This window comes from Perognathus longimembris, chromosome 9 (genome assembly GCF_023159225.1).
Source record: "Perognathus longimembris pacificus isolate PPM17 chromosome 9, ASM2315922v1, whole genome shotgun sequence".
NCBI lineage: Eukaryota > Metazoa > Chordata > Mammalia > Rodentia > Heteromyidae > Perognathus > Perognathus longimembris.
Window position 1 is genome coordinate 64914205 of NC_063169.1, and position 23772 is coordinate 64937976.

A 23772-nucleotide genomic window follows, 5' to 3' on the forward strand; every position below is an offset into this window, starting at 1 on the left:
GCTATGTGTTTGCAGTCTCCCTTTTTGTTTTTAAATGATAATCTGCATTGTTGTAGAGTTCAGATCAGTTCCTTTGCCTGGTGTTTCTCATTTTGGACTTGCCTAATTGTTCATTCACAGACCTAGATTAAACTTTTTTTTTTTTTGCCAATACTTAGGTTTGAACTCAGGGCCTGAGCACAGTCCTTGGCTTCTTTTTGCTCAAGGCTAGCACTCTACCACTTGAGCCACAGCGCCACTTCTGGCTTTTTCTGTATATATGGTACTGAGGAATTGAACCTAGGGTTTTGTGTATACGAGGCAAACACTCTACCACTAGGCCATTCCCAGCCCATAGATAAAACATTTTTGGCTCAGTGCTTTCAATACTTCCTTTCCTTTTTTATACATTAGAAAAGGCATATCACAGATCACATTAATATTTTATTTCCATCACCTAACAACAGTAAATAATTGTCTTCAATAAAACAACTTAGAGTCACAGTTTGTCATTTATCTGCTTTTGACAGGGGTGGATGTATTTAATTTGTAGTATTATCCCTTGAGGCAGATATTTCCAAATTATCTTTTCTTTCTGACTAGAAATGTATGCAAAGTCGTGAACTAGAAAGACTACTTCCATGGCCAGAGTTTAACTATTGAAATAATACAAACATCCCCCTAAATAAGAGACCTCTTATTTTCGTGTCCTTAACCTAGATCTTTTCTGTCTTCTGCAAACTATACCCCCTGTTGTCCTGATCTCATGACATACCATTCTTGTCTGTGTTAAATTACCAGACAAGGAAAATAGTATGATTGCCTACATGTTTCTCAACTGAAATAATTTTAAATTATAATGATTAAACCAGAAGCAATGTAAAAGGAAAAAGTGAGTGTATGCTGTGTTGAATGCCAAGAAATTGGCTTTCCTTCGTGTTTCTGTCTTTGCACTTCGTGCAACTATTAATACCTCAGCTCTTCCTGTCTCCCCAGAACTTCCTTTTATTTCTAAAAGCAGTGAAAACAGCATTTCAGGATGAATTCATCAGTATTGTTGACAAGAGTTTCATAACTTATTCAACAAAGTAGTTTTCTTTCATTTTTTTCCTTTGGACTTTAAAATTCTAGTGTTGTGTAAGGTAGGGTGAAGTCAATAAAAGTTTAGAAAGTCATTTGTGACATATCCCAGCGAGAAGGAAAGTGACATGTTTCTTCATTCTGTAGGTCTGGGTATTAAATGCAATGTTTTTGGTAACGCTGACATTTAGAAAGCAATACCTCCCGGGCACAGGGAAGGATAACTGCAGATTCTTAGCAATGTGTAAGTCAACTCAGTTATAGTACCTAAATCATCTTGAGTTTAGGAAGATCTTAAAGAAAAGAGGATGTTGTATTCCCCTGGTTTAAAAAAAAAAAAAAAAAAAAAAAAAAAAAAACACTGGGCACCAGTGTCTCATGCCTGTAATCCCAACTACTCAGGAGGCTGAGCTCTGAGAATTGAGGTTTGAAGCCAGCCTAGGAAGGAAAGTTCCTGAGACTCTTGTCTCCAATTAACTACACCTAAACCAGAAATGGTGCTGTGACTCAAAATGGTAGAGCATTAACCTTGAGTAAACAAGCTCAGGGACAATGCCCAGGCCCCAACTTCAAGCCCCACCACCACCAACAAAAAAAAAAAAAAAAGGAAAGAAAGAAACACCTCACCATCTCCCAAAAGCCATAGCTCAGATGAAAGATAACCATCCACTTATTCTTTCATTCACATGCAATTGCCTTAACACTGGGAGATTGCAATGGCTCATCATTTCAGAGTGAAAGGGTAATTTATAAAGCTTGAGAAGTTGAGCATAACATTACTGTCCTTGTCCAGTGTGCAATGTCATGGAAAAGGAGGGGACAGAATCCTTAAAAAACATCCAAAGAACAAACTGAGCTCTCTTTTCAACATCCACAGATGTCATGGGGTGTAACATTATTAGGCAACCCACTAAAAAAAGAGCTATGTTTTTGTCCTAAGAAAAGCATGATCTCTATCCTTCATAGCAGACACACTGTAGAAATCTGCACTGGCGGCCATGCCTTGAATATAGAAATGAGGGTAAGCCAGAAAGAGGTAAGACATGTTTCCAACTGTGAAGTTTTTAAAGAAACATGTATCATTCATCTTATCCCATGAATCCTCAACAGACACCTATTATCTTCAAGTAAGAAGAGAAGCTGCCTGAAACTAATTTAATCACTGTAATTTTCTAAGAAATAAAGACTGATGTCTTGAAAATTATTCCAATTACACCCTTGAATATGAATTCAAAACTGTTAAAATTACTACTTTCAATAATACATTAGCCTCCCTAAGGGTGATTATTCTTACAATCTTCCTAAAGACAAGAATGGTATCAGTGCCCAATTTTTTATTCGAGAAAATTGAACTGTTAGACACAATTATTTATAAAACTTTGCTCAAGTTCAACACACTTCTATTTTAACCTAACCCTTTCCAAACACATTCCAAAAAGCAACTTGTCTGTCTCAAGACAAAAGCAAGACCAACCCCAATTCATCATCTCATGGAAAATGAAGCCATGTAATCTTGAAAATAAACAGAAGATAAGTACCTAGAACTAGAGAGACACAACCTCACAAAGGCAGAAAAGATAAAAAATAATAATAATAATCGCTGATAGGTATCTGCTCTGCCATTCAATTTATATAATGTGATTAAGGCCGATAGTCATTCATCCTTCCACTTACACAACAACCCAATGGAATCGTTGTTGTCTGAGACAACAATGATTCTGTGCAGTGGACTTGGTCAGGCCTCTGAGGCCCTCAACACTTCTCTGCTTCTCATCACATCTTGGGGCCTTCCTAGGCTACCTGGAGCCTGGCACTCTCTAGAACCTCCTAGAGGAAAGATTCTTCAGTGTCACCGGTTACCAGTAGCCATGAAGGCGTCTCCCGTGCAGCAAGCGTAGGACCATGCACACTAACATCAGCACCAAGCAATGAGGGGACAGGCGATAGGAAGCTCAGGAGAAAGAGCCCAGGAGGGTCAGGTGACTGTGGAAGGAAGGAATGGATCGGCTGCAGAGACTACACGAATGTGGTGCCCTTGACTCTCCAGCACTGATCACATTTCTGTCTGCCCCTCTGTCCATGGAGCAGGATCCCGATTCGCCATGTTTCACAGGAGCACATTTTTGGGGCCCAACCTTGATCCGTAGAACCGAAAATAGTGCGCACTAATAAACAAGGTTGGTCAAGGCTCAGGGCCTCCATCCGCATACCACAGTTGCCCCCCGCCCCCAATAACAGCATCCATTCCACGAGATCAACTTGCTTTGAGAGTTACAAGTGTATTTCTGTACTGTTAGAAACTTAAATATGAAAATAAAATCACGAAAGAAAAACAAAGCCCAGGCATGGTGGCACAGATGTATAGTCCCAAGCCAAGCCAAGTGGGAGGCCTATCTGAGTCACCATCTGAGGATAAAAAGGTGAAATCCTATATGAAAAACAACTAAAGTGGAAAAAAAATTAAGAGCCGGGGCATGTCTCAAGTGCTAGGAACCTGCCTAGAAGACGTCAGACCCTGAGTTGAAATCTCAGTTCACACACATACACACACACGCATGCACACACACACACACAATCACCCATCATCCCCAAATTCACAGATACTCGCCCTGCCATTGTGTGTTCCCTGCTCCGTTCTCTTCTGTTCATTTTGAAAACATACCAAGAGGTAGCCCAGATCTGCAGGCCCCAACCTCAGCGCTCTGCACGCATGGGCGTTAGAGCTACTAGTTGAGCCACTTGACATGTGATGCACAGATCCTTTCATGGCAGCAGAGAGCTGACATTCCACGTGCTAGGTCTCAGACAGCACAGTAAGGAGCACCAATGCACAAAGGAGCATCTTTCCTTACTTCCGCTGTCAGGCCCAGGGACCCAGGCTGCAGAATTATGACCAAATATGCATGTACATGTTCAGGGTTTGAAAACCAACACAGAAGACCCACAAGTGCTTTGGAGAGAAAGATCTGTAACACTTTTGAGGCACAATGAATGGGGATGTCTCTAAGATGTCAATGTTTGACATTTCTACATTCTTTTAGGGGAAAAGCTCCTGATGTGAGTTTTTGAACTAAAAACTCACAGTGAGTGGGAAAATGTAAGATTTCCTACTCTTGTAGATGGCTATAAAGAATGTTTTTCCAGAAAAAACATTTTGGGGTATGCCATAGAACATATTATAATGAGTTTTCATATGCGCAATACTTTGATTTACCAGTTTTCTAAAGTGTCCTCAAAATGTCTTTTGGGAGTCCCTTTATAGAGAATTTCTTAATAACTCAAACTAAATTTAACCCAGGAGCATAACTTTAACTTTGCAAACAGTTCGTGAGTTATTATAGTCAATTGTATAATTGCAAATCAAAAGGACATTTTTATTTGTTCGTAACAGAAACAGACTGTACCCAACTAATCCAACTGAAAAAGAAATGACTCAACCTCAGAAAAGGAAAGGAAATGGAATGCGATCTTCCTGTAGAAGAAGAAGGATTGATAAGGGTCTCTGCTGTTGACAGCGAATGAGTAATTTCTGTCAGTTACAGACATGCAAGCCTGTAGTCAAAGGAAGGAAAGATGCCAGTGCTTCTATTTATCACACTGCAACCCTCCTCCACCCAGGGAGGGGTGGGGGGAACTCATAGGACAGAACTACTGCTTCTCCTTTCACAGAAAGTTTGTGAATTGTCCATGCCTTGAAGTAGTATTGCCATAGGGAGCCTCCTTAAGCCTATGCCTAGCAATCCCCCACGACTGCTTTAACATGTCGAATGTGCACTCTACCTTCACCACCACGCGGAGTGAGAGATGACATGGGGAAGAACACTCGCACTCTGGGCGACATGACACTCCACTCTACACCACAGGGCCTGCTTCCATTCAAAGCAATGACTCTGACTTCCATGCACTTTTTCTTTTGCAAACTGTGAATCTACTCTTCTAATTGATTCTCCTCTACCCTCACCCCCTAGATAATCAAATTGTCTGTCTCCATAATTTATAAAATTATCGATTGGCTTCTGACTTAAAACAGCCATGGTGGTGCTTGACTATAATCCTACCTATTCATTCAGAAGTAGGAGGATTGCAAGTTCAAGGCCAGCTGAGGCGAAATCAAGTGAGCTCTCTCAAACCCAAAAGAAAAACCAAATCATTGGGGATATGTCTCAAGTGCTACTGGTGCTTGCCTAGCATGCTCAGAACTCTCCACTTAATCCCTAGTACCACAAACTATAAAATTAAAAAAATATTTTAAGCCATTTCTACAATTATTACCAGCAACAAAAAACAATGTAGACTTGCTGACCCCTTTTGTCTCCCTGCCCATATCTAAGCTCCCCCGGCATGGAGGAGGCCATGTCCCCCAAAACTAGGCCTAGTGCTGTGGATTCCTTCCAACAAAGAAGAATCACCTTCCCTCTTCACTAACAATAAAGTGCAGGAAAATAGACCTCAAAAAACACCATGCAGAGCACTTGAATCTCAGTTTGAATGATGCGCGTGTTCCAAGAGCTTCAGCAACTTTCTTCCCTTGGAATGCAGTCAACAAATGTTCTTACTTCTATAGGTTAAAAAAAAATTGCTTCTGTTGTTGTGAGCGAGGAGAAGCTTTAGGGGAGAAGTAGCCTAACCCACAGAAAAGAGGAACTAGCAATCCCCCTAAACGCAAAGGAATCCTCCTTGTCAGATGTGGCTCCACGTTTAAGTGGCCTGCAGTCCATCAATCCGTCAGTGAAGTCAGCCATGGGCAAACTTTGTGTATTTTGCAGTCCATCATCTTGGGGCACACGTGACATGGTTATGTAAATTACAATTAGACTAGCAAGTTCTTTGCTATACCGAGAGTCTGATAGCCCCAAAACTGTCATCTTGTTCTAGCAGTGTGAATATTGCTAGTTTAAAATAACTATGGCCATAGTGTATAAATGGTACGGTGTTGACTCATTCCTGAGGGCAAAGCACCCTAGACTTCATCAACTCGTGAGTGTCATCGCTTTCTTTTTGGTGGTACTGGGATTTAAACTCGGGACCTCATGCTTGCTAAGTAGGCACTTTACCCCTGAGTATGCATGAAAAAGGAGGAGGGGGAAGGGGAAGAGGGGAGGAGGAGGAGAAGGAGGAGGAGAAGGAGGAGGAGGAGGAGGAGAAGGAGGAGGAGGAGGAGGAGTCATAGTTCAAAGCTTTCTTCAAACTACCTGGGGTGAAAAAAGTTAAGATGTTTGCAGGCTCTTGGTGGAATCTGTACTGACTGTGGATTCATAGCTCCTTCAGCTCAGAGAGCAGCAAGATTCTCTTAAATAAAATCAATATGGAAACTGCAGGAATGCTCTGGTCCCTTCCACAGTACACACACAACAAATTTTCCGTTTCTTAATTTGCATTTGCATTTTTGAACAGGCATTGAACAGCCCCGTGAAACTTCAGTCAACATTTCTATTATGGAAAGAGAGAGAGAGAGAGAGAGAGAGAGAGAGAAAGCACATTTAATTAACATTTAAAATCTCTATTATGCAGCAGTATGTGTGACTCCATCATTTTAAGACTCAATGTTACAAATCATTCACGTCCTTTCCTTTTGATTTTTTTGCTTAAACCTCTTTGGTGTTGTCAAGCTTCTTTTGCATTTTTATCAGACATTCTGACACTTTCAGAACTGTTGGAAAAGAGCAAAAATAAGGAAGTAAGACAAAAGCCCGTTGCCGTGATGACTTGACACACATTTCTATAGCATCTTAGTTCTAACAGCCTCACTGGGGACCCGGGCCAGGCAGTGAGTGTTGGTGTGAAGGTGTTGGGGGTGGGGTTGGAGTGACTGTGCACATTGTAAAACCACCACAAGATGACCATGCAAGACAGGACTCCTCAAAGGATACCTGAGGTAAGACTAGAGGGACAAGAATGACCCACTCAGAGATTTCTCTCCCCCTACCTCTATGCTACTGTTGGGGACAGCTGTGCCTTTAAGAGGCCACAGCTGGCTTTGGCCTGTCCCCTCCCCTTCCACCTTTAACAGGAAGAGAAGCCCCCGCCCCTGGGGGACGAGCACGTGTCTGATGGCGGGACCCCTGGGGGCGGGGGCTGGGTCTCCACCCACAAAGGAAGTCCCCTGACATCACTTGATGGACAGACCTTGTGGCCAACCTGTAGTCCCTCTCTTGTGCCTGCCCTTGGGGGTATATCTGTTGGCTCCTCATTTGAATAAATCAGAACGCCCCAGAGGGATTCTCCGAGACCACCACGTGCTCTGTCTTTCCTTGGGCTGGCGGGCATGGGGTCTCACAACCACACGAGAAGCGAGGCTGCATTGGGACCCCGCTTCTGCGATTAATCCCGATGGCCAGGGGACGTGAGAGAGCGAGTATGGATCCCACAAGGAAGAAGCAGACAAGCCCAGGAACCCCCCCACGCAGATGGGGGGAGGGTAGAGTGAGGCCCGGCATCCTACAATAGAAATGTAGCAATGGGTGTGAGTATACAGACATAAATGGGACAGAAATAGCCTCACTTAATCATCACACAGACCCTTGATCCTAGAGGGTCTCCATCCTCCTCACATTACAGATGAGGAGCTGATGTGTGGAAAGAGCTTGTATTTCACCCAAATAGAGTCCCAAGTAGAGTTGAACCCTGGGCTGCTGGACTTTCTCCTCTCTGTTCTTCAAGTCACTGGGGAAATCTCATCCCTGGGCCGCCTCTCCCGTCCCACTGAACGTTGTGATTGGAAATTGGAGTTCACAGTTAAATACAAATGCATCCGATCATCTAAGATCGTCTGAATATGCACTGCTTTGCATAACTAATAAGTTTTCCAGATGGCTGAGTGCCTACCCCTGCAAAAGAAACGCCATTTTTCACATGGGTTATTTTGAACCGCTGAATGTGTGATGATGTACTCTAAGACCTCCTCACCAGGTGGAAAAGTAGCTTGGAATTCATTTCATCTTCCAGTGGTAACTGTGCTTCCACCGGATGAGCGCCACCTCCTTGTTTGGGCATATTATAAATTGATCACTAGGACCCAGTAGGGGTGATCTTTGATCATAGTCTGAAGTGATACTGAACTCTAGGTATTCTGATATTGATTTCTTCTATTTTTTTTTGTCTAATCCTTTCCTGACAGGCATCACTTTTCACACTTTCCATAATCCCAGTAAAGAGTTTCTCTTACCCTCCTAGAGATTTGCAAATCAGATAAGCACTAAGAGTGAGAACTACATGACATACTGAATGGAATGTAAAATGTGCTGCGTGAGATGCATGATTTCTCATTTCTGACATCTACTTGTGTGTTCACAGAGTTTTGCTGAGTTTCTGACTCTCTGCTGTGTCGTAGGTGTGTGCATTTATAAGTATAGATGACTTCCCAATCAATGAGTCTCAATTAAACTTGCTTTTCTGTGGCAATCAAGGAGGAAGGCCTCCTTGCTCTCACATCCAGACATCAATTCCAAAAAGTGCTTATTCCTTATTCCTATTATTCTGTTCTTATTATTACCTACTCTTGAGTTGCAGCAGCTTCTGCTATGGACAGAAAACCTAATGAAGCCATTAACTGCAACATTCATAGACCTCACAACCACCCTATCCTGCTGTGTAGCACCTCTGAGTCACACCCTTGTTTTCAGGGAGGCAGCACACCCACCTTTCCCCACATCCTCTCTTACTGCACTTTATATGTTGTGTTCCGTGGTAGCTCCAGGCTATGGCAGAAGCATGGTGGGCTCACTAAAAGCCTCCTCCTTGCCTCACCACCTCCAGGGACTTTGGGGAAATATATTTTCTCCCCAATCTTAGCCTTTTCATCTTTCAAGTGAATATTTTAAAATAGCAAGCAGAGCGTTTGTAAGCATGATGCGACATCATAGTCATGAATGTACCCAACTGGAATCTAGTCCCAAGGGGAATCTAATCACTGAAGTGCTTATTTATTTCCTTTTCCATCTTCTTTTCTTTCCTTGCTTATGACTCTGTTCTCCCAAAATATGTAGATCACCTGCAAAATGCATAACTATCCTCTTTCCTGAATCATTGTTCAGCAGCAGCCCAATAGCTTTAGGAAATCTTTCCAATTACCCACCCAAATATGGATGCCGGAGTTTGGCAGCCCTTTTAATATTTCTGTGTGATTACATAAGGAGCCCTTTACACCATGAATTCCTACTTTCTTTTTCTTCCTGAAGTCACTCTTAAGAGTGACAAGAATGGCTATTGTTTCAGCTTTTTCCTCTCATTTGCTTTCCTTTGGCATACCCCCCATGTGGTTACTGTATATGATTTGGGTACACTGGATGTTGTATATATGCTTACCTGAACTAGGGAAGGGAAAGAAAAATGAGGGAGGGTATAATAAATATGACAAGAAATGTACTCAGTACCTTATTATGTAACTGTAACCCCTCTATACATCACCATGTCAAAATTACATTTAAAAAAGAAAAACAACAACAGCATGATTCTCATGCATTCTTCTGATGAAAGTACTATCCTATCCTATCCTAAAATAAGATCCTCAAATAACAAATAACAGATGAACAATAAGTATCAAAGGTGTGATTCTTCTTTAGGAATCTCATGATTTTGGTCAAGTTTGCTCCGTCTTGGCTCAGATTGCGACTCTTTCCTATAACTGCCCTCTCTAGGACTTTTGTGTGACGTAATTTGGTGCACATTGAAACTTAGCATGAATCATTGAGGGAAAATGATATCTTGTTCACCTTTTTGTTCCCAATATTTGGCCCATTCCAAAAGACAAATAATACATGAATAGACTATACAAATGATACACAACCGAATCCAGATATTCTGAATGTAGGATTGTCATTATAAGGAGATTCTTAATATAAAATAGGAAACATAAGCACTAGAAGCCAACAATCCTCAGACACAAGAGGCAGTAAAACCACAAGGAGGCCCCACTGTAGGTCTGGCATAATGGTGAACATTGGAAAGATGTTAGTAAGACATGAAACAGCCATAACTCTTCCACATTTCTGATGAGTGTGTTTAGCTATAACCATTTTTAATGAGTGGCGATTTCTTACAAATAACACTTATCCTATGACCTCAGTTCCCTTTAGTGATGACTCTACTGCAAGTACACGTGAGAATGTTCATCGTAACTCTATGGAAGGGAGCTTCACACAATTCAGTGTCCATTAACGAAAGCAAACAGCAATACGTTCCTACAAAGGGACATACGTAGTAAGCAGGCAGGAACTAAGTGACAACTTAGATAAACCTCAGCCACATTATGCTGACCAAAAGAAACAACTCGTAAGAGCCCAGGGGGTGTGGTGCTGGCGTGAAGTTCGGGAGCAGCAAGATGAACTTACCGAGAAGAAACCAGAACAAGGGTTGCCTGTGGTGAGAGGCCAGAGTTGAGGAGTGACTACGAGGGCCGCACAGAGAACCTCTCTGTGTCTGATGGCGGTGTGGCTGCCTCAAATCCACTCTCACCAGAACACCACAGCCCTGGTGACTGGTGCGTTTCACCAGGTCTATAATCCCAGCTATTCAGGAGCCTGAGACCTGGAACATCCCGGTTTGAAGCCAGCCCAGGCAGAAATGTCTACAAGACTCTCTCCCAGATCACCCCCAAAATGCTGATAGAGGCATAGCTCAAGTGCTAGAGAGCCGGCTGTGAACAAAGCCAAGCAAGAGCACGGGCCCCGAGTTCAAAAGCACACACAAAAAAATCAGATGTCAATAAAGTAAGTTCAATGAAGGAACATAATTACAGACTATTTTTGATGCCATTAAAATCAAACTTGAACACAACAACACAGAACGGAGTAGTCATTCTCCTTCTCCCCTCAGGACAGATTCTGGGAGGCACAAAAGCATCTTTATTTGCAGCTACAGTCACAGACAGCATCCGGTTTAATGATCATATTGTTTCCCAAAGACCACACACACACACGCACACACACACACACACACACAGAGTCACACACCTCCACCAACCCTATGCCCAGTGCAACCCATAAACAAAGTCACCCTCAGCCTCTGAGACCAAAGAAGGCTTGAAGATCCGCTCCAACCCAGCATGTCGCAGACCTACATGTGCGTCTGCGTCCAACAGGACGCCTCTTCTTCTCTAGGGAAAATCTGAACAGATGTGATTTGGGCCTTATGAGCTCACTTTCGAACTGAATTCATGATAGACATATGATTGCACAGTACCCATGCCTATATGACGACTCATTTTACCTGAAATGTAAACGCGTGCCTATATTCCAGTCAGATCCTTCCTAGTACTCTGGTTATAATAAAATACACTGGCTGAGCTGGAAGAAAGCACGTGTACACTCTCCCTTTCCTCTCCTTTCCCTTCCTTCTCCCTACCAACAAACACAAGCTATTTATAACTTCCTGAGTCTTTTCATTTCTAGCTATCCGGACTCCTAGGCCTGTGTGTACATGGTAAACTCCGGACCTGTAATTTGTAGCTTCCTGCTTCCAGGATCACTCCGGGGTAGTCTCATGTGACTATTCTTCTAGGTAAACATTTAGACGGTCACCGGGGTACACAGGCCACGTGGATCTGACGTGATTTCACACGCTCTACATCTGTTTCTCATCATCACAGGACTGAAAAAGATGCCAACCAAACATGTTTTAAAATGTATTTATCCAATACCTTGTTTCCATTCTCATCCTGAGATGTTTGCTATGTAAAGGAAACAGAAAAGCACACTCCACCCCCCCCTCCCTGCCCCCTCCCCACTCCCCAAGGCCATTTTCCCTCTATTTTCCCTTCCTGGGGCCTGGGGGCGGGGCGGGGAGAGGGAGGTCTATCTTGCCAGCCATGGTGACTTTCCAAGCGTAACTGAAGCATGCGTCATGTCTTGTTTTCACTCAAGTATAAGAAGCATAAAATTTAATGATGAGAGGAAGGGGGGGAGGGAAATCCCATCAAAATTGCAAAACGCCTCTAAGAGCAAGAGTGGCTCCAGGGTCGGATAGTTCAAGGGCAGCAGAATTGCACTTGAGAGCTTCCCTGCTGTATCCATGGGCCTCGAGTCTGTGTCAGGCTCCTACATACACAGCTCAAAGATGGGAGCTTTCCAAATATTAAAGAGAGAGTGCTTGGGCTGGGGATATAGCCTAGTGGCAAGAGTGCCTGCCTCGGATACACGAGGCCCTAGGTTCGATTCCCCAGCACCACATATACAGAAAACGGCCAGAAGCGGCGCTGTGGCTCAAGTGGCAGAGTGCTAGCCTTGAGCGGGAAGAAGCCAGGGACAGTGCTCAGGCCCTGAGTCCAAGGCCCAGGACTGGCCAAAAAAAAAAAAAAAAAAAAAGAGAGAGTGCTTGACTTTGAACAGGTCCAGTCATCATTCTGGTGTCTCCAGAATTTCAAATTACAGCACAAATATCTATTTTAATTCTCTCCTAATAAAAGAGGACAAGTGTCTTGTAAACACATTCTACCAGAAATAAAAAGCCTAATTTACCCATGACACTATGCTCTTGAGAACACCAACACAGAATACATTGGCCTTGTCTGACCTTCAACTCTCATGTTTTGAGTTTCAATCTACAAACCTGCTCTCTCATGTTTATTCAAATGTGGTTATCTAAGCAATGACTTTTAAAAGTCAGAAACAATAACCCCCAAATCAATAAAACTCCTGAGTGAATTACAAATCTTACAAGCTGACCATAGTTCATATGCATCAATGAGGCAAAAACAAAATCAAAGGAATGACTGTTTCCAGCCGTTTAAAGATGTGTTTTTCCACTGTGTGTCTAATTTGTGATCTTGCTGTTTTCTTCCCTCTTCCTGTTTATCTTTAAGCCACTCACAGCTCACTAGATTCTAGAGAAAATGCGCTTAGATAAAATAAAAGCAACGAGATGCCAATGACTGCAATTGGCCTCAACAGCCCGAAGGAAAAGCTTTCTTTTCAAGAAATCTAGAAAAGAAAATCAGCTCTAATAAAAATGTTGCTGTGTCTGATCATTTAAATAATTTTCAATATTCTTAATTCCTGCCGCAATAAATATCACATGGATGATGTGGAGGGAGGAGCTTTTCTTCATCACTGCTGGGCAGGCAAATTAGTGTGAGCATTACGGGAATCAGTATGGAGGTTCCTCAAAAAAAAACCCTCAAGATCCCACTATACTGCAGCTGGGCATCTATCTGAAGGAGTCAGACAGCACAGCCGCATTGTTGCGGTACAAGTCCCAATAGCCCACATATGGAATCAACCTAGGTATCCATTCACCAAGGAATGGATCATTTTTAATGTGGTGTATATATACACAACAGAGTATTGTGAAGCCATAATGAGGATTGAAATTATGTCATTAGTAGGAAAAATAAGTGGAACTGGAAGTTATCACATTAAAGGGAAATAGACACAGAAAGGCAAATAGCACCTGTGTAGAAAGGCAAGTACAATATGTAGTCATTCCTTCGTGTATTGAGTCTAGACCCACAAATAGGAACAAACAAGGGACAGGGACTTAAAGGTATACGATTGGGAAGGAGCAGTAGACACTGGGGAAGGAATATGAGAGGGTACTCGGCGAGTGAATGGGACCATATATTACGTCGCATGTGTGGAAGTGTCATAAAAAACTATTATTTCCTACCACAAACTAACTTTTAAAATATTACTTATAAGGAAAAGCTCAGAATATTAAAACAATTGATGGTGGGGGAGGGATGATAGATTTTTAGGCAGTTCCTTTATGGACACCCTAGTTTATGGAATACTATGAAAAGGACTTCATCTCACTGAACACTCTGAGGCCACCACAGAGTTCTCAAGAAAAATACACAGGAATACATGCTGCCTTTCATTCCTGCTCCGATACCTCAAGTATCTGTGCTTAGCTTTAGGAGAAGTGCACGGATAGATAAAGCCTGCAGGTGAGTTCAATCACACAAGGCGGTATAACTATTGCAACATAGATGAACATTTCTGGAAGCAATTCGGGATGGTTTGTGTATCCAGATTTTTTTTTTCTGCAATCATTGAAGAAGTAAAACATAATGAGCTGTAAAAGGACTCAAGGAACCACTAAATCTTGTAAAAGGTAGAGGCGGATATGATTTCCTTTTTTTTTAAATTAAAGACAAGAACCTGATACCAAAACTTGACATGGATATTGTGAGAAAATTACAGACCAGTATCTTCTCATGAGCATAGATCACAAAATGCTTTTAAAAGAAGTATTGACAAATTATATTTTGTAGTATACAAAAAGGATATTATAACCACATTTTATTCTAAGCTTAAGGTATTTAAAAAAAACACTAGAAATTCCTATAGTAAGAGAAAAATGGGAAGTAATCATAGGACCAACTCAATATATGTAAAAATACATTTCCCAAAATTCACAGCATACTCATGATGGAAAACCAAACTTTCAGTTGCTGGTGGTTTATGCTAGTAATTCCAGCTACCCAGGAGGCTGAAATCTGAGGATGGAGGTTCAAAGCCAGCACAGGCAGAAAAGTTTGTAAGACTCTTTTCTCCAATTAACCAACACCAAGCTGGAAGTAGTAGCAGTGTGGCTCAAGTGGTAGAGCACCAACCTTGAGTGCAAAAACCAATGACTACACAAGGCCCTCAATTTGAGCCCCAGTACCAGCACCAAAAAAAATAAACAAATAAACAAAAGGGATGAAATTAAACCATTCTCAAAATACTCAGTTAACTACAAATAAAGTAGTCAATAGGATGTAAATGGAAGAAAAAGACAGGATAAATAGGAAACCAATAGCAACAATACCATAGGTTAAAAACCAACCACATAATCACCTCCACCACGAAACCAATAGCAACAATACCATAGGTTAAAAACCAACCACATAATGACCTCCACCACCCAAGCCCATTCATCACTCCATCATTCTACATGTACACGTTATTACCCACATCCCACAACCAACATTACAGTTCACTTGGGGGCTCAAAAATCAGAAATTTGGGGGAGAACAGTATTTTATCTTCCTTTTTTTTCACCAGTACCTTATTATCTTGGAAATATGTACAAACATGTTCTTCAAACTTATCAATAAGAAGCAATAGGGAAAGCCAGGCGCTGGTGGCTCATACTTGTAATTCTAGCTACTCAGGAGGCTGAGATCTTAGGATCATGGTTCAAAGCCAGCTGGGGCAGGAAAGTGCATGAGACTCTTATTTCCAATGAACCACCAGAAAACCAGAAGAGAAGCGGAGCTGGAGCTCAAAGTGGCAGAGCACTAGCCTTGAGCAGAAAAGCTCAGGGACAGCACCCAGGCCCTGAGCTCAAGCTCCACAATCGACCAAAAGAACAGCAACAGAGAGTCAGGTCTAGCGGCACATATTTGTAATCCTAGCACTTAAGAGGCAGAGGCAAGAGGATCACAAATTTGAGGCTGCATAGCAAAACCTTGCTTGTCTCAACCAAAGGAGGTGTGTGCAGGAGAATAAAGGAAGGGGTATTCTTGAAGCATTGCACCACGCATGAGACTGAGAAGCATTGTACTCATAACCTGACTTGTGGAAATGTTACCTCTTCGTATAACTATATCATTGTCCTCCTCCTCATCATCATCACCATCATCATCATCACAACAAGGGAGACAGAGGGAAATAGGAAACTTCTATTTTAAAAGTATATTAATAAGTATACTACAAGAACTGTACTCCAATTCCAACTTACTAAAAAAACAAAGCAAGACAAATGTATGAAACCCTTAGGGAACCTGAGTGGGGACTGCTGTTTGCATTATTGGGGCACTGTTCCGGGTGTGAGGACACTACTGTGGTATTTGGGCAGATGTTCTCATTTCTGCATTCACAGGCCCTTGGTTCCTCCTGTAGCTCTAAGACCTGCCACACTTCCAATTCCCAACGCCTGTGTCCTTCATCCCTCCCGGCCCAGTGTGTGTCAGTCTGGAAAAGACGTGGGGTTCCTCCCGGCTGTTCGTGCCACTGTCTCCTTCCAGAAGCTCCCATCCCTCCTGTGGGAGGCAGGGAGGATACACGGCCCGGTCTCCTTGCTCTCGGAGGTCAGGAGGACGCCCTGGGCCTGGGTCCTCCACTGGGCTGGAGGGTGTCTAACAGGATTAAGCCAACGTTAGGGGAAATGCAGTTTTTATGTCCTTTGCCCCCTCTCCCACTTGCTAATGGGCATTCCCAAATACATGGTTTGCGCCTGTGGCTTCCCTTCTAGAGGAACTCAGACTAACACAAACATATGCTGGGATACCAAGAAACAAAGTATTGTGTGAACTGTGATTTCTTCACACTGAAGCCGATCAGACGGTGGTAAAGAGTAACAAGAATATGTTGAGTCGGCGCCAGGGGATCACACCTGTAATCCTAGCTATTCAGGAGGCTAAGATGTGAAAATAGTGGTTCAAACCCAGCCCGGGCAGAATAGTCCATGAGACTCTTCTCTCCAAATTAACCACCAGAAAACCAGAAGTGGAGCTGTAACTCGAGTGGTAGAGTATCAGCCTTGAGTGAAAATGCTGAGAAACGGCATCCTGGTCTTGAGTTCAAGTACAAAGTTAAAATGAAATAAAAGAAAATAGAAAGTATGTGGGAAGATCTGAAACTAAGTGACAGATACATTAGGACTTCATTTGTATTTTTCTCTTTGCAATTTTCCATAATAATAAAAATTGTTAATGAATGCTTAAATATGTCAAAATTTAAAATACAACACAGATGACATTTCAAATCCAGAGGAGCATGGGACTTGTTCAATTGAATAGTGATTTGGAAAATATCTAATAAAGCCACCTTTCACTGAAATAAATTGCAGAGGAATCAAATGTTTGAAGACCTAAAATAAAAATCATAAAATGATTGAAAGTACATGTAGGAAAATTTATTTCATTTTGTAGTTGAGAGGGTTTTTCTGAACAATACACAAGACCTAAAATTCCCAAAAGATTAGTAATACAATCTGCATGAAAAGTTTTGTTTTGTTTCTCTGCACAGAACATATAATGCCATACAAAGTGAAAAGACAAATGATCAACTGGGAAAAGTATTCCAACCCATTTGACAATGAGCTCATTTCCGTAATATATAAAGACCTCTTAGAAATCAGTTAGAAAAGACCACTAAACCAATAGAAATGTTAACAAAGAACTTACAAGGCAGTTCATAGAAAAGAAACACAAATGGCTCATAAACATATGAAAAGATGACCAATCTCAAACACAAAGAATCAACAATAAAATATCAAGAAGATACAATTTTTCATTTATTGAATGCAATGTTCAAACTACACTTGTAAGATAGTTACTAAGTAAATTAAATTCAAGATGCAGAATAGTAAATAGAGTTCCTTCACTAGTCTAAAATTTAAAAGAAATTATACACACATTTGTAGGCATTGTCATCCCTTGCTACCCATGGATGTTTGATTCTAGAGACTTTATCAGATGTTAAATTCCATATGGTCACTTCCCTTATATAAAGGCAAAGTATGACCAGATGCCCATGGCTTGTGCCTATAAACTTAGTTTCGCAGAAGGGTATGAGAATCAAAGTTCAAAGCTGGCCCAGGCAGGATAATGCATGAGATTCTTATCTCTAAAAAGCATCCAAAAAGCCAGATATGGAGCTGCAGTCCAATTGGCAAGATACTAGCCTTGAGAAAAAACAAAATAACAACAACAAAAATAACAAAACCAGAAAACTCAAGAACAGCATCCAGGCCCTGAATTCAAGCCCCAGGACTAATAAAATAAATTATAAACAAACAAATAAATAGATAAATAAATAAAAAGGTAAAGTATGTCAAAAAAAATCTCTACACCACCCATACAGATCTTACATGGTCAGTTCTGCTATGTAAGTCATTGTTACACTACCTTGCTTAGTTGAGGATAATCAAAAACAGTCTATACATATTCAGCAGACACATTTAAAAACTATTTTCTACCCTGGGTTGGTTGAACCCCTGGATGCAGAACCTGTGCATATGGAGAGCCAACTGTATCACATACATATGAGTAATATCCACATGCGCACCTAGATGTACACATGTACTTACACACACACTCATGGCTGGTATGCTTGAATAGGCATAGAGCCTTGCGGGAGAAAACTGTGCAAATGGGTTGCAGCTGGTGCTTCACAGAGACCTACGGGTTAGGGGTTTAGAAGTCTTATGCACAGGCATACCTTTACATCATCAATTCTTTTATAGTATTTAGCATTTTAAATGTATGTCTGTGTTACCTTTCCAATTAAAAATATAACTTGCTACTAAAATAAACTAGATTATGTTAGTCAACAAACATTTACTGAGCATCTATTTTATGTCAATAACAAATTAAATGCTGGGAATACAGGCTTGGGCTGACTAATGAAAACCTTTTCCCTCCCAACTGTACTGTTTTTCTGGGAGTCAAATATCAGAAGTCCATAATAAATTCTGTTCTGTCAGGTTAATCTGTACTTCCACTTAGATAGTTTCTCTAGATGAACCTTTTTCATGAACCTTTTTTATGTCTCTCTCTCTATATATATATACACACACACATATATATATTTACTTCTGTTAAATAGGTGAGTATATGTATATATATATAACTTATTTCACTCATAACTACCTATAGTTATATTACTTTATATATTTCACTATACAACGTATTCAGTTATTTAACTTATGGTCAATAAATGAATATGTAGTCACTCTATGTATAGGCATATATATGGATCTATAAGTATACATCTATATGTCAATATGTAAAATGTATATATCCAAATGTAAATCTAAACATAAAACATACATATATAAATATGTACGCACATACAACAATCTCAGGAAGCACATTCTCTGGAAATGACACAGTAGCTACCATGATAATTGGGAGAATCTAATTTAGAGAGTGAGACTGAGTGAGAAGAGGCCATGTCTCTGTATGTACATGCATCACTGAAGGTTTTCCTTCTCCTTGCAGTCAGACATCTCTAATCTCTCTGCCCTTTACTTGTTAACTTTTTTCTGGTGGGGGGAGGGGAGGAGAGCCGCCAGTCCTAGGATTTAAACTCGGGACCTAGGCACTTTCTCTGAGCTTTTGTCCTCAAGGCTAGTGTTCTACAAGAAAAAAAAAATTACCTTTTAAAAACTGACTCAGAACAATATTTTTAGGTCACTATTCACACAAGTCACTTTGTCATGACTTCCTAGATTAGTCATGCAAGAGAGAAAGGAGATGGCTTTGTCACAGATCCTCTGCTCAACTGACTGTCAAATCATTCAGCACACCCCCAGACTGAGGAAGCAAATATGACAAGAAAGGGGCAGGGGAAATGACCATCTTATTTCTCAAATCACAATTCCAGTTTTGAATTTTTGTTTTCTTTGCACCAACTCCAGACTTTAAGCCGTCAAAACCCCTTTATCAGCTCACCGCTAAGCTAATGTTTCCATCTTTAAAAACACAGAACCACCTACCTCTACCTCGGTCCCAAGAAGCACACTCTCAGAGCCCTGGCAAGAAGAGGCGGAAAGGTTAAGTCCCGCCTCAGTCCCTGTGAATTTACAATTGAAGTTCAGTACTTCTCACCAGATTACTTCCTCCTGTAAATAATCCTTTGACAGACCACAGCTGTAGCCAACAACAACACATGCAAAATCCAGTTAAAATAAAAGCAAACCAATCCGACAAAGGGATCCAATTCTTGCCACTCCTCTCTCAAAAACAGGGTGAGCAAAACAACCCTTCTTTCGACAGAACACCAGCAGGACTGACAGCTCCATGGCCTCTGTTTCAACTAACACGCTACCTAAGAAAGTGTTATTGCGATGTCACATTAAAACCAATCCAAGGACTTTGACTTCCAGTAACCTCTTGGACATGTGCTCATCCGTGAAAGTGGGCCTTCAGAAAGTTCTCATTTCCTCTTGACTTCGTCACAACTCCTTTACTTCTCATATCCTTGGCGAGGGGGGAAAAAAAGTTTTGTTTGGTTCTGGAAGTTGGCAAAGCATTTTCTACAGCCTACTGGCTAAAAGCCAACCTTCACAAAGAAACCTTTGTTTCCAGATTTCAAGCTGCAGTTGCCAACCAAGACAACTCTGCTACGATTTTCAATAAATCATATGCAGGATAAATGCAGACGAATGTTCAGGAAAAGTGGTATTTTGTCCTTCTCTCCCTGTAGAGCCTCCAACCTGGAGTCAACTTCTTTAGGTGTTTTCTTTTCTGATTGATCCTGAGGTTTCAACTCAAGTGCTCATACTAGCTAGGCTGGCACTCAACTACTTGAGCCACACTTCCAGCCCTGTTTTTGGCTGGTTTTCTTCCTGCTCAGCAACATGCCTGAGCTGCAATCCTACCCTTGCTGGGATCCCAGGCATGTGCCATGATCATCTAGTCTCACTGACTTTTACGTCCAGGCTGGGCTGGCACTGTGATCCTCCCACCCTTGGCCTCCCTGGTAGTTTGGGACGACAAGCATGCTTCCTGTGACCAGCTGTGGACTGAGAAGGCATCTGAAGAACTGGCGTTGAATCTCAATCCTCCCCCATACTTAGGATTACAGGCGTGAACTCTGGTCCGTGGCTCAATCTCATGGTTGCTTTTTCATGACAAACTCATCTTATATTGAAATGTGTGAAGGCTAGTGCCCGGATGACTAAGCCTAATATATCAGAAAGCTCACAGGAGTCACTTGGTGTGATTGTGTGTTTAAAATTTTTCTGACTAGAGGCTGGGAATGTGGCCTAGTGGTAGAGTGCCTGCCTCCTACCCATGATGCCCTGGGTTCAATTCCTCAGCACCACATATATAGAAAAAGCCAGAAATGGCACTGTGGCTCAAGTGGTAGGCTAGCCTTGAGCAAAAAAGAAGCCAAGGACAGTGCTCAGGGCCTGAGTCCAAGCCCCAGGACTGGGGGGGAAAAAAATCTGACTAACAAAGTTTCAAAAACCTTGAAGAACTTCTCTCTCCATCGGCAAATCAAACTAGAGCCTCGTGTATTTTACAATGGTTCTGTTTGAATCCCCACATCGCCTATGCTTTTAAAGTGCTCCCACCCTCGCATGCAGATTTCTAATCACTGACCTGCCCACTAGCTAGCAAGCCAGCATAAATACCCCCTGCACACACCAGAAAAAAAGTTGCCAATCAGCAGGGTAAGCACAAGAGAGCAATGGAGACCAGGCACAGGCCTCTATTGTAAAACAGGACCATCACCAGGTTAGCAAAAGCGGTCAACAAAAATGTGTGCGACCCAGAGCTCTCAAAATGGCTGACATCTAAGTCATCTGATCTCAGAGCAGTCCCGGTACAGACACTGGTGAGGACTGTGGATGAGGAGACTAAGAGGGAATATGGTCGAATGGCAAACCAAGCATTTGTTAACCCCACTTAACTCCAGCCTCCTGGAAATACAAAGAAGCAACACTCCATCATCTTTCATTTCCTGATGCAATTCACAACCTTCCTGAAGCAGATGCTCAAACAAGCCAACTCATTTACATTTTTCCTCAACCTTAATATTTTGTGCTTACAAAGCCTTGATGAAAAAGTATTGAGAGACAGAGAGAGAGAAGATGAAGTAAATTTATCATCTTCCAATGCAAAGGAGGACCCCTTCATTAGACAGACATTTAAATAAGGAAAGCTGAAAGAATCTTCAGTTGTAAATGATGCGGTCATTTCACGGGTCTGAATCAAGCATGTATTAATTGTGCGCCAAATGGCTTGGCAATCTTACAAAGCTCTTTCTCAGATCAAAGGATCTGATTGGCTCCTTCACACACTGATATTAATAACCCCTCAGGACTTGAAAGACCACTCACCTCAACGAATATACTAATTTTAACCCAGATTTAACTCTGCTGTTCACGAGGAACAACTCTAGCCTATGAACTGAACTGGTTATTTACCATTAGCAAGTGGGGGGGATCCATTTGGGGATCCCAGACATTTTGGGGACCTCTGTTCTCTAGTCAGCAAATGGCAAGTCAGAGCACACAAAAGTCTCTCCGTCCTAAACTATGCTTGGTGTTAATGAATATGTCTACTGAATCATTAGCATTGCATCAAAAACAAATGAGTAAGGGCCTCCCTGCCCATCTACATGAAAGATTCGGACTACCTCCCTGGCAGATCCAGACGAGAGACATGAAGGAGAAGAAGATAGACTTGAGCTCAAACTTTATGTGGATGATGAATCAACAGACGATCTAAGCGTGACGATGGGGCGACAGGGCCTTATGTAAGAGACAGTCAACAGGCTCGAGCCTGAGCTCAACTTCTCACTAGTGGCATGGTCTTGGAGGTCACTTGACCTGCAGAAGAGTCAGCGTTGTCTGTGGGTGCATTACTATCTGCTCCGCCACAGGCAAAATGAAGTCCTTGTGTCAATATGAAAAAATCTGCTGGAACACACCCCGTAGGTCGTAAAGCATCCAGACCTTGGAGACTCCATGAGAGCAGGCATTTAGGATCTAGAAGGAAGTCTCTTTCTCAAAGACTTGAACAAGAATAAAACTGAAACAGCTTGCCAAAAATAAATAAATAAATAAATAAGAAGAGGGAAAGTTTCCTCCTTGCCAGCTTTTAAGATATAGACAGTCGGGCTGGGGATATAGCCTAGTGGCAAGAGTGCCTGCCTCGGATACACGAGGCCCTAGGTTCGATTCCCCAGCACCACATATACAGAAAATGGCCAGAAGCGGCGCTGTGGCTCAAGTGGCAGAGTGCTAGCCTTGAGCGGGAAGAAGCCAGGGACAGTGCTCAGGCCCTGAGACCAAGGCCCAGGACTGGCAAAAAAAAAAAAAAAAAGATATAGACAGTGACTGCCTAACAAACACAAGGCCCTGAATTTGTGCCAAAATGTAAAAGGTTCAGACACTGAATGTGAATTCATGGAATTTCTCTAGGTTTTCCAGGATTAAAGAGAGCAAACCTTTTTGTTGTTGTTTTGGTCACTACCGGTGCTTGAACATAGAGCCTCACTCTTAGTGTGCTTGTTTGGATGCTGCTCTGTCACATGAATCACACCTCCAGCCTGGCTTTTTGCTGTTATTTTGGGAGATGGAACCTCTCGGGCTTTTCTCCCTGCACTGGCCTCAAATCTCAGTCCTCTGAGTCTCGGCCTCCTGAATAGCTCAGTGTGAGCCACTGGTGGCTGGTTGAAAAAGCTTTTGCTATGCCATAACAACCAAAAAAAAAAAAACCTTTCTAAGCTTGGCTCTTCATCGCACTTCTTGAAAGTCTCAGCACATCAAGTGACATTTGAATGAGCAGAAGAATGTCAGGCTGTCCTTTGTACCAGAAAACAGGACACCTGGTAGAGATCAGGCAAAGCCTGGGCTTCCGCAGCAGGAACAGCCCGACATGCCTGAGCAATAGAGAAGCAAGCAGGGGGCGGGCAGCCTGGCCTCGGGACCACGGCTGGCTCCAAGCAAGAGCCCCTGGGGTCACTGATTACAGACAAGCAGTGGAAGAATGAGGAAGGCTAACCTTACCTGAGTGAGCAGGTTGGCTAGGAAAGAGGATTAAGCAACAGTGCTGCCTTAGAACAAAAAGGCTTAAGTAAGAGACCAATGGTGATTGCAGAAAAGCACTGTTAAGCAATGTTAACCCTTAAATATTAAGGGAAGAAGAGAGACTCTAGCTAGCTAGCCAGCCACACATACCCTCGTGGCTCATGCCTATAATCTTAGCTACACAGGAGGCTGAGATCTGGGGATCACAGTTCAAAGCCAGCCCAGGCAGGAAAAGTCCATTAG

The 23772-nt window shown here is 42.1% G+C and overlaps 1 protein-coding gene across 4 annotated transcripts in view; it reads right to left on the reverse strand.

The window, feature by feature from the left end:
* Nucleotides 1-23772, reverse strand: part of Ipcef1 (interaction protein for cytohesin exchange factors 1) — a 115129-nt gene that overhangs the window by 80598 nt on the left and 10759 nt on the right. For 2 of the 4 annotated variants that reach the window (XM_048354328.1, XM_048354327.1), the window contains exon 1: nt 19483-19751. The exons of the other annotated variants lie outside the window; for them this stretch is intronic. The gene's annotated coding sequence lies outside the window, so the exon portion shown is untranslated. Of the gene's footprint in view, nt 1-19482; nt 19752-23772 lie in introns of those variants that run through there. 4 annotated transcript variants of the gene reach the window in all.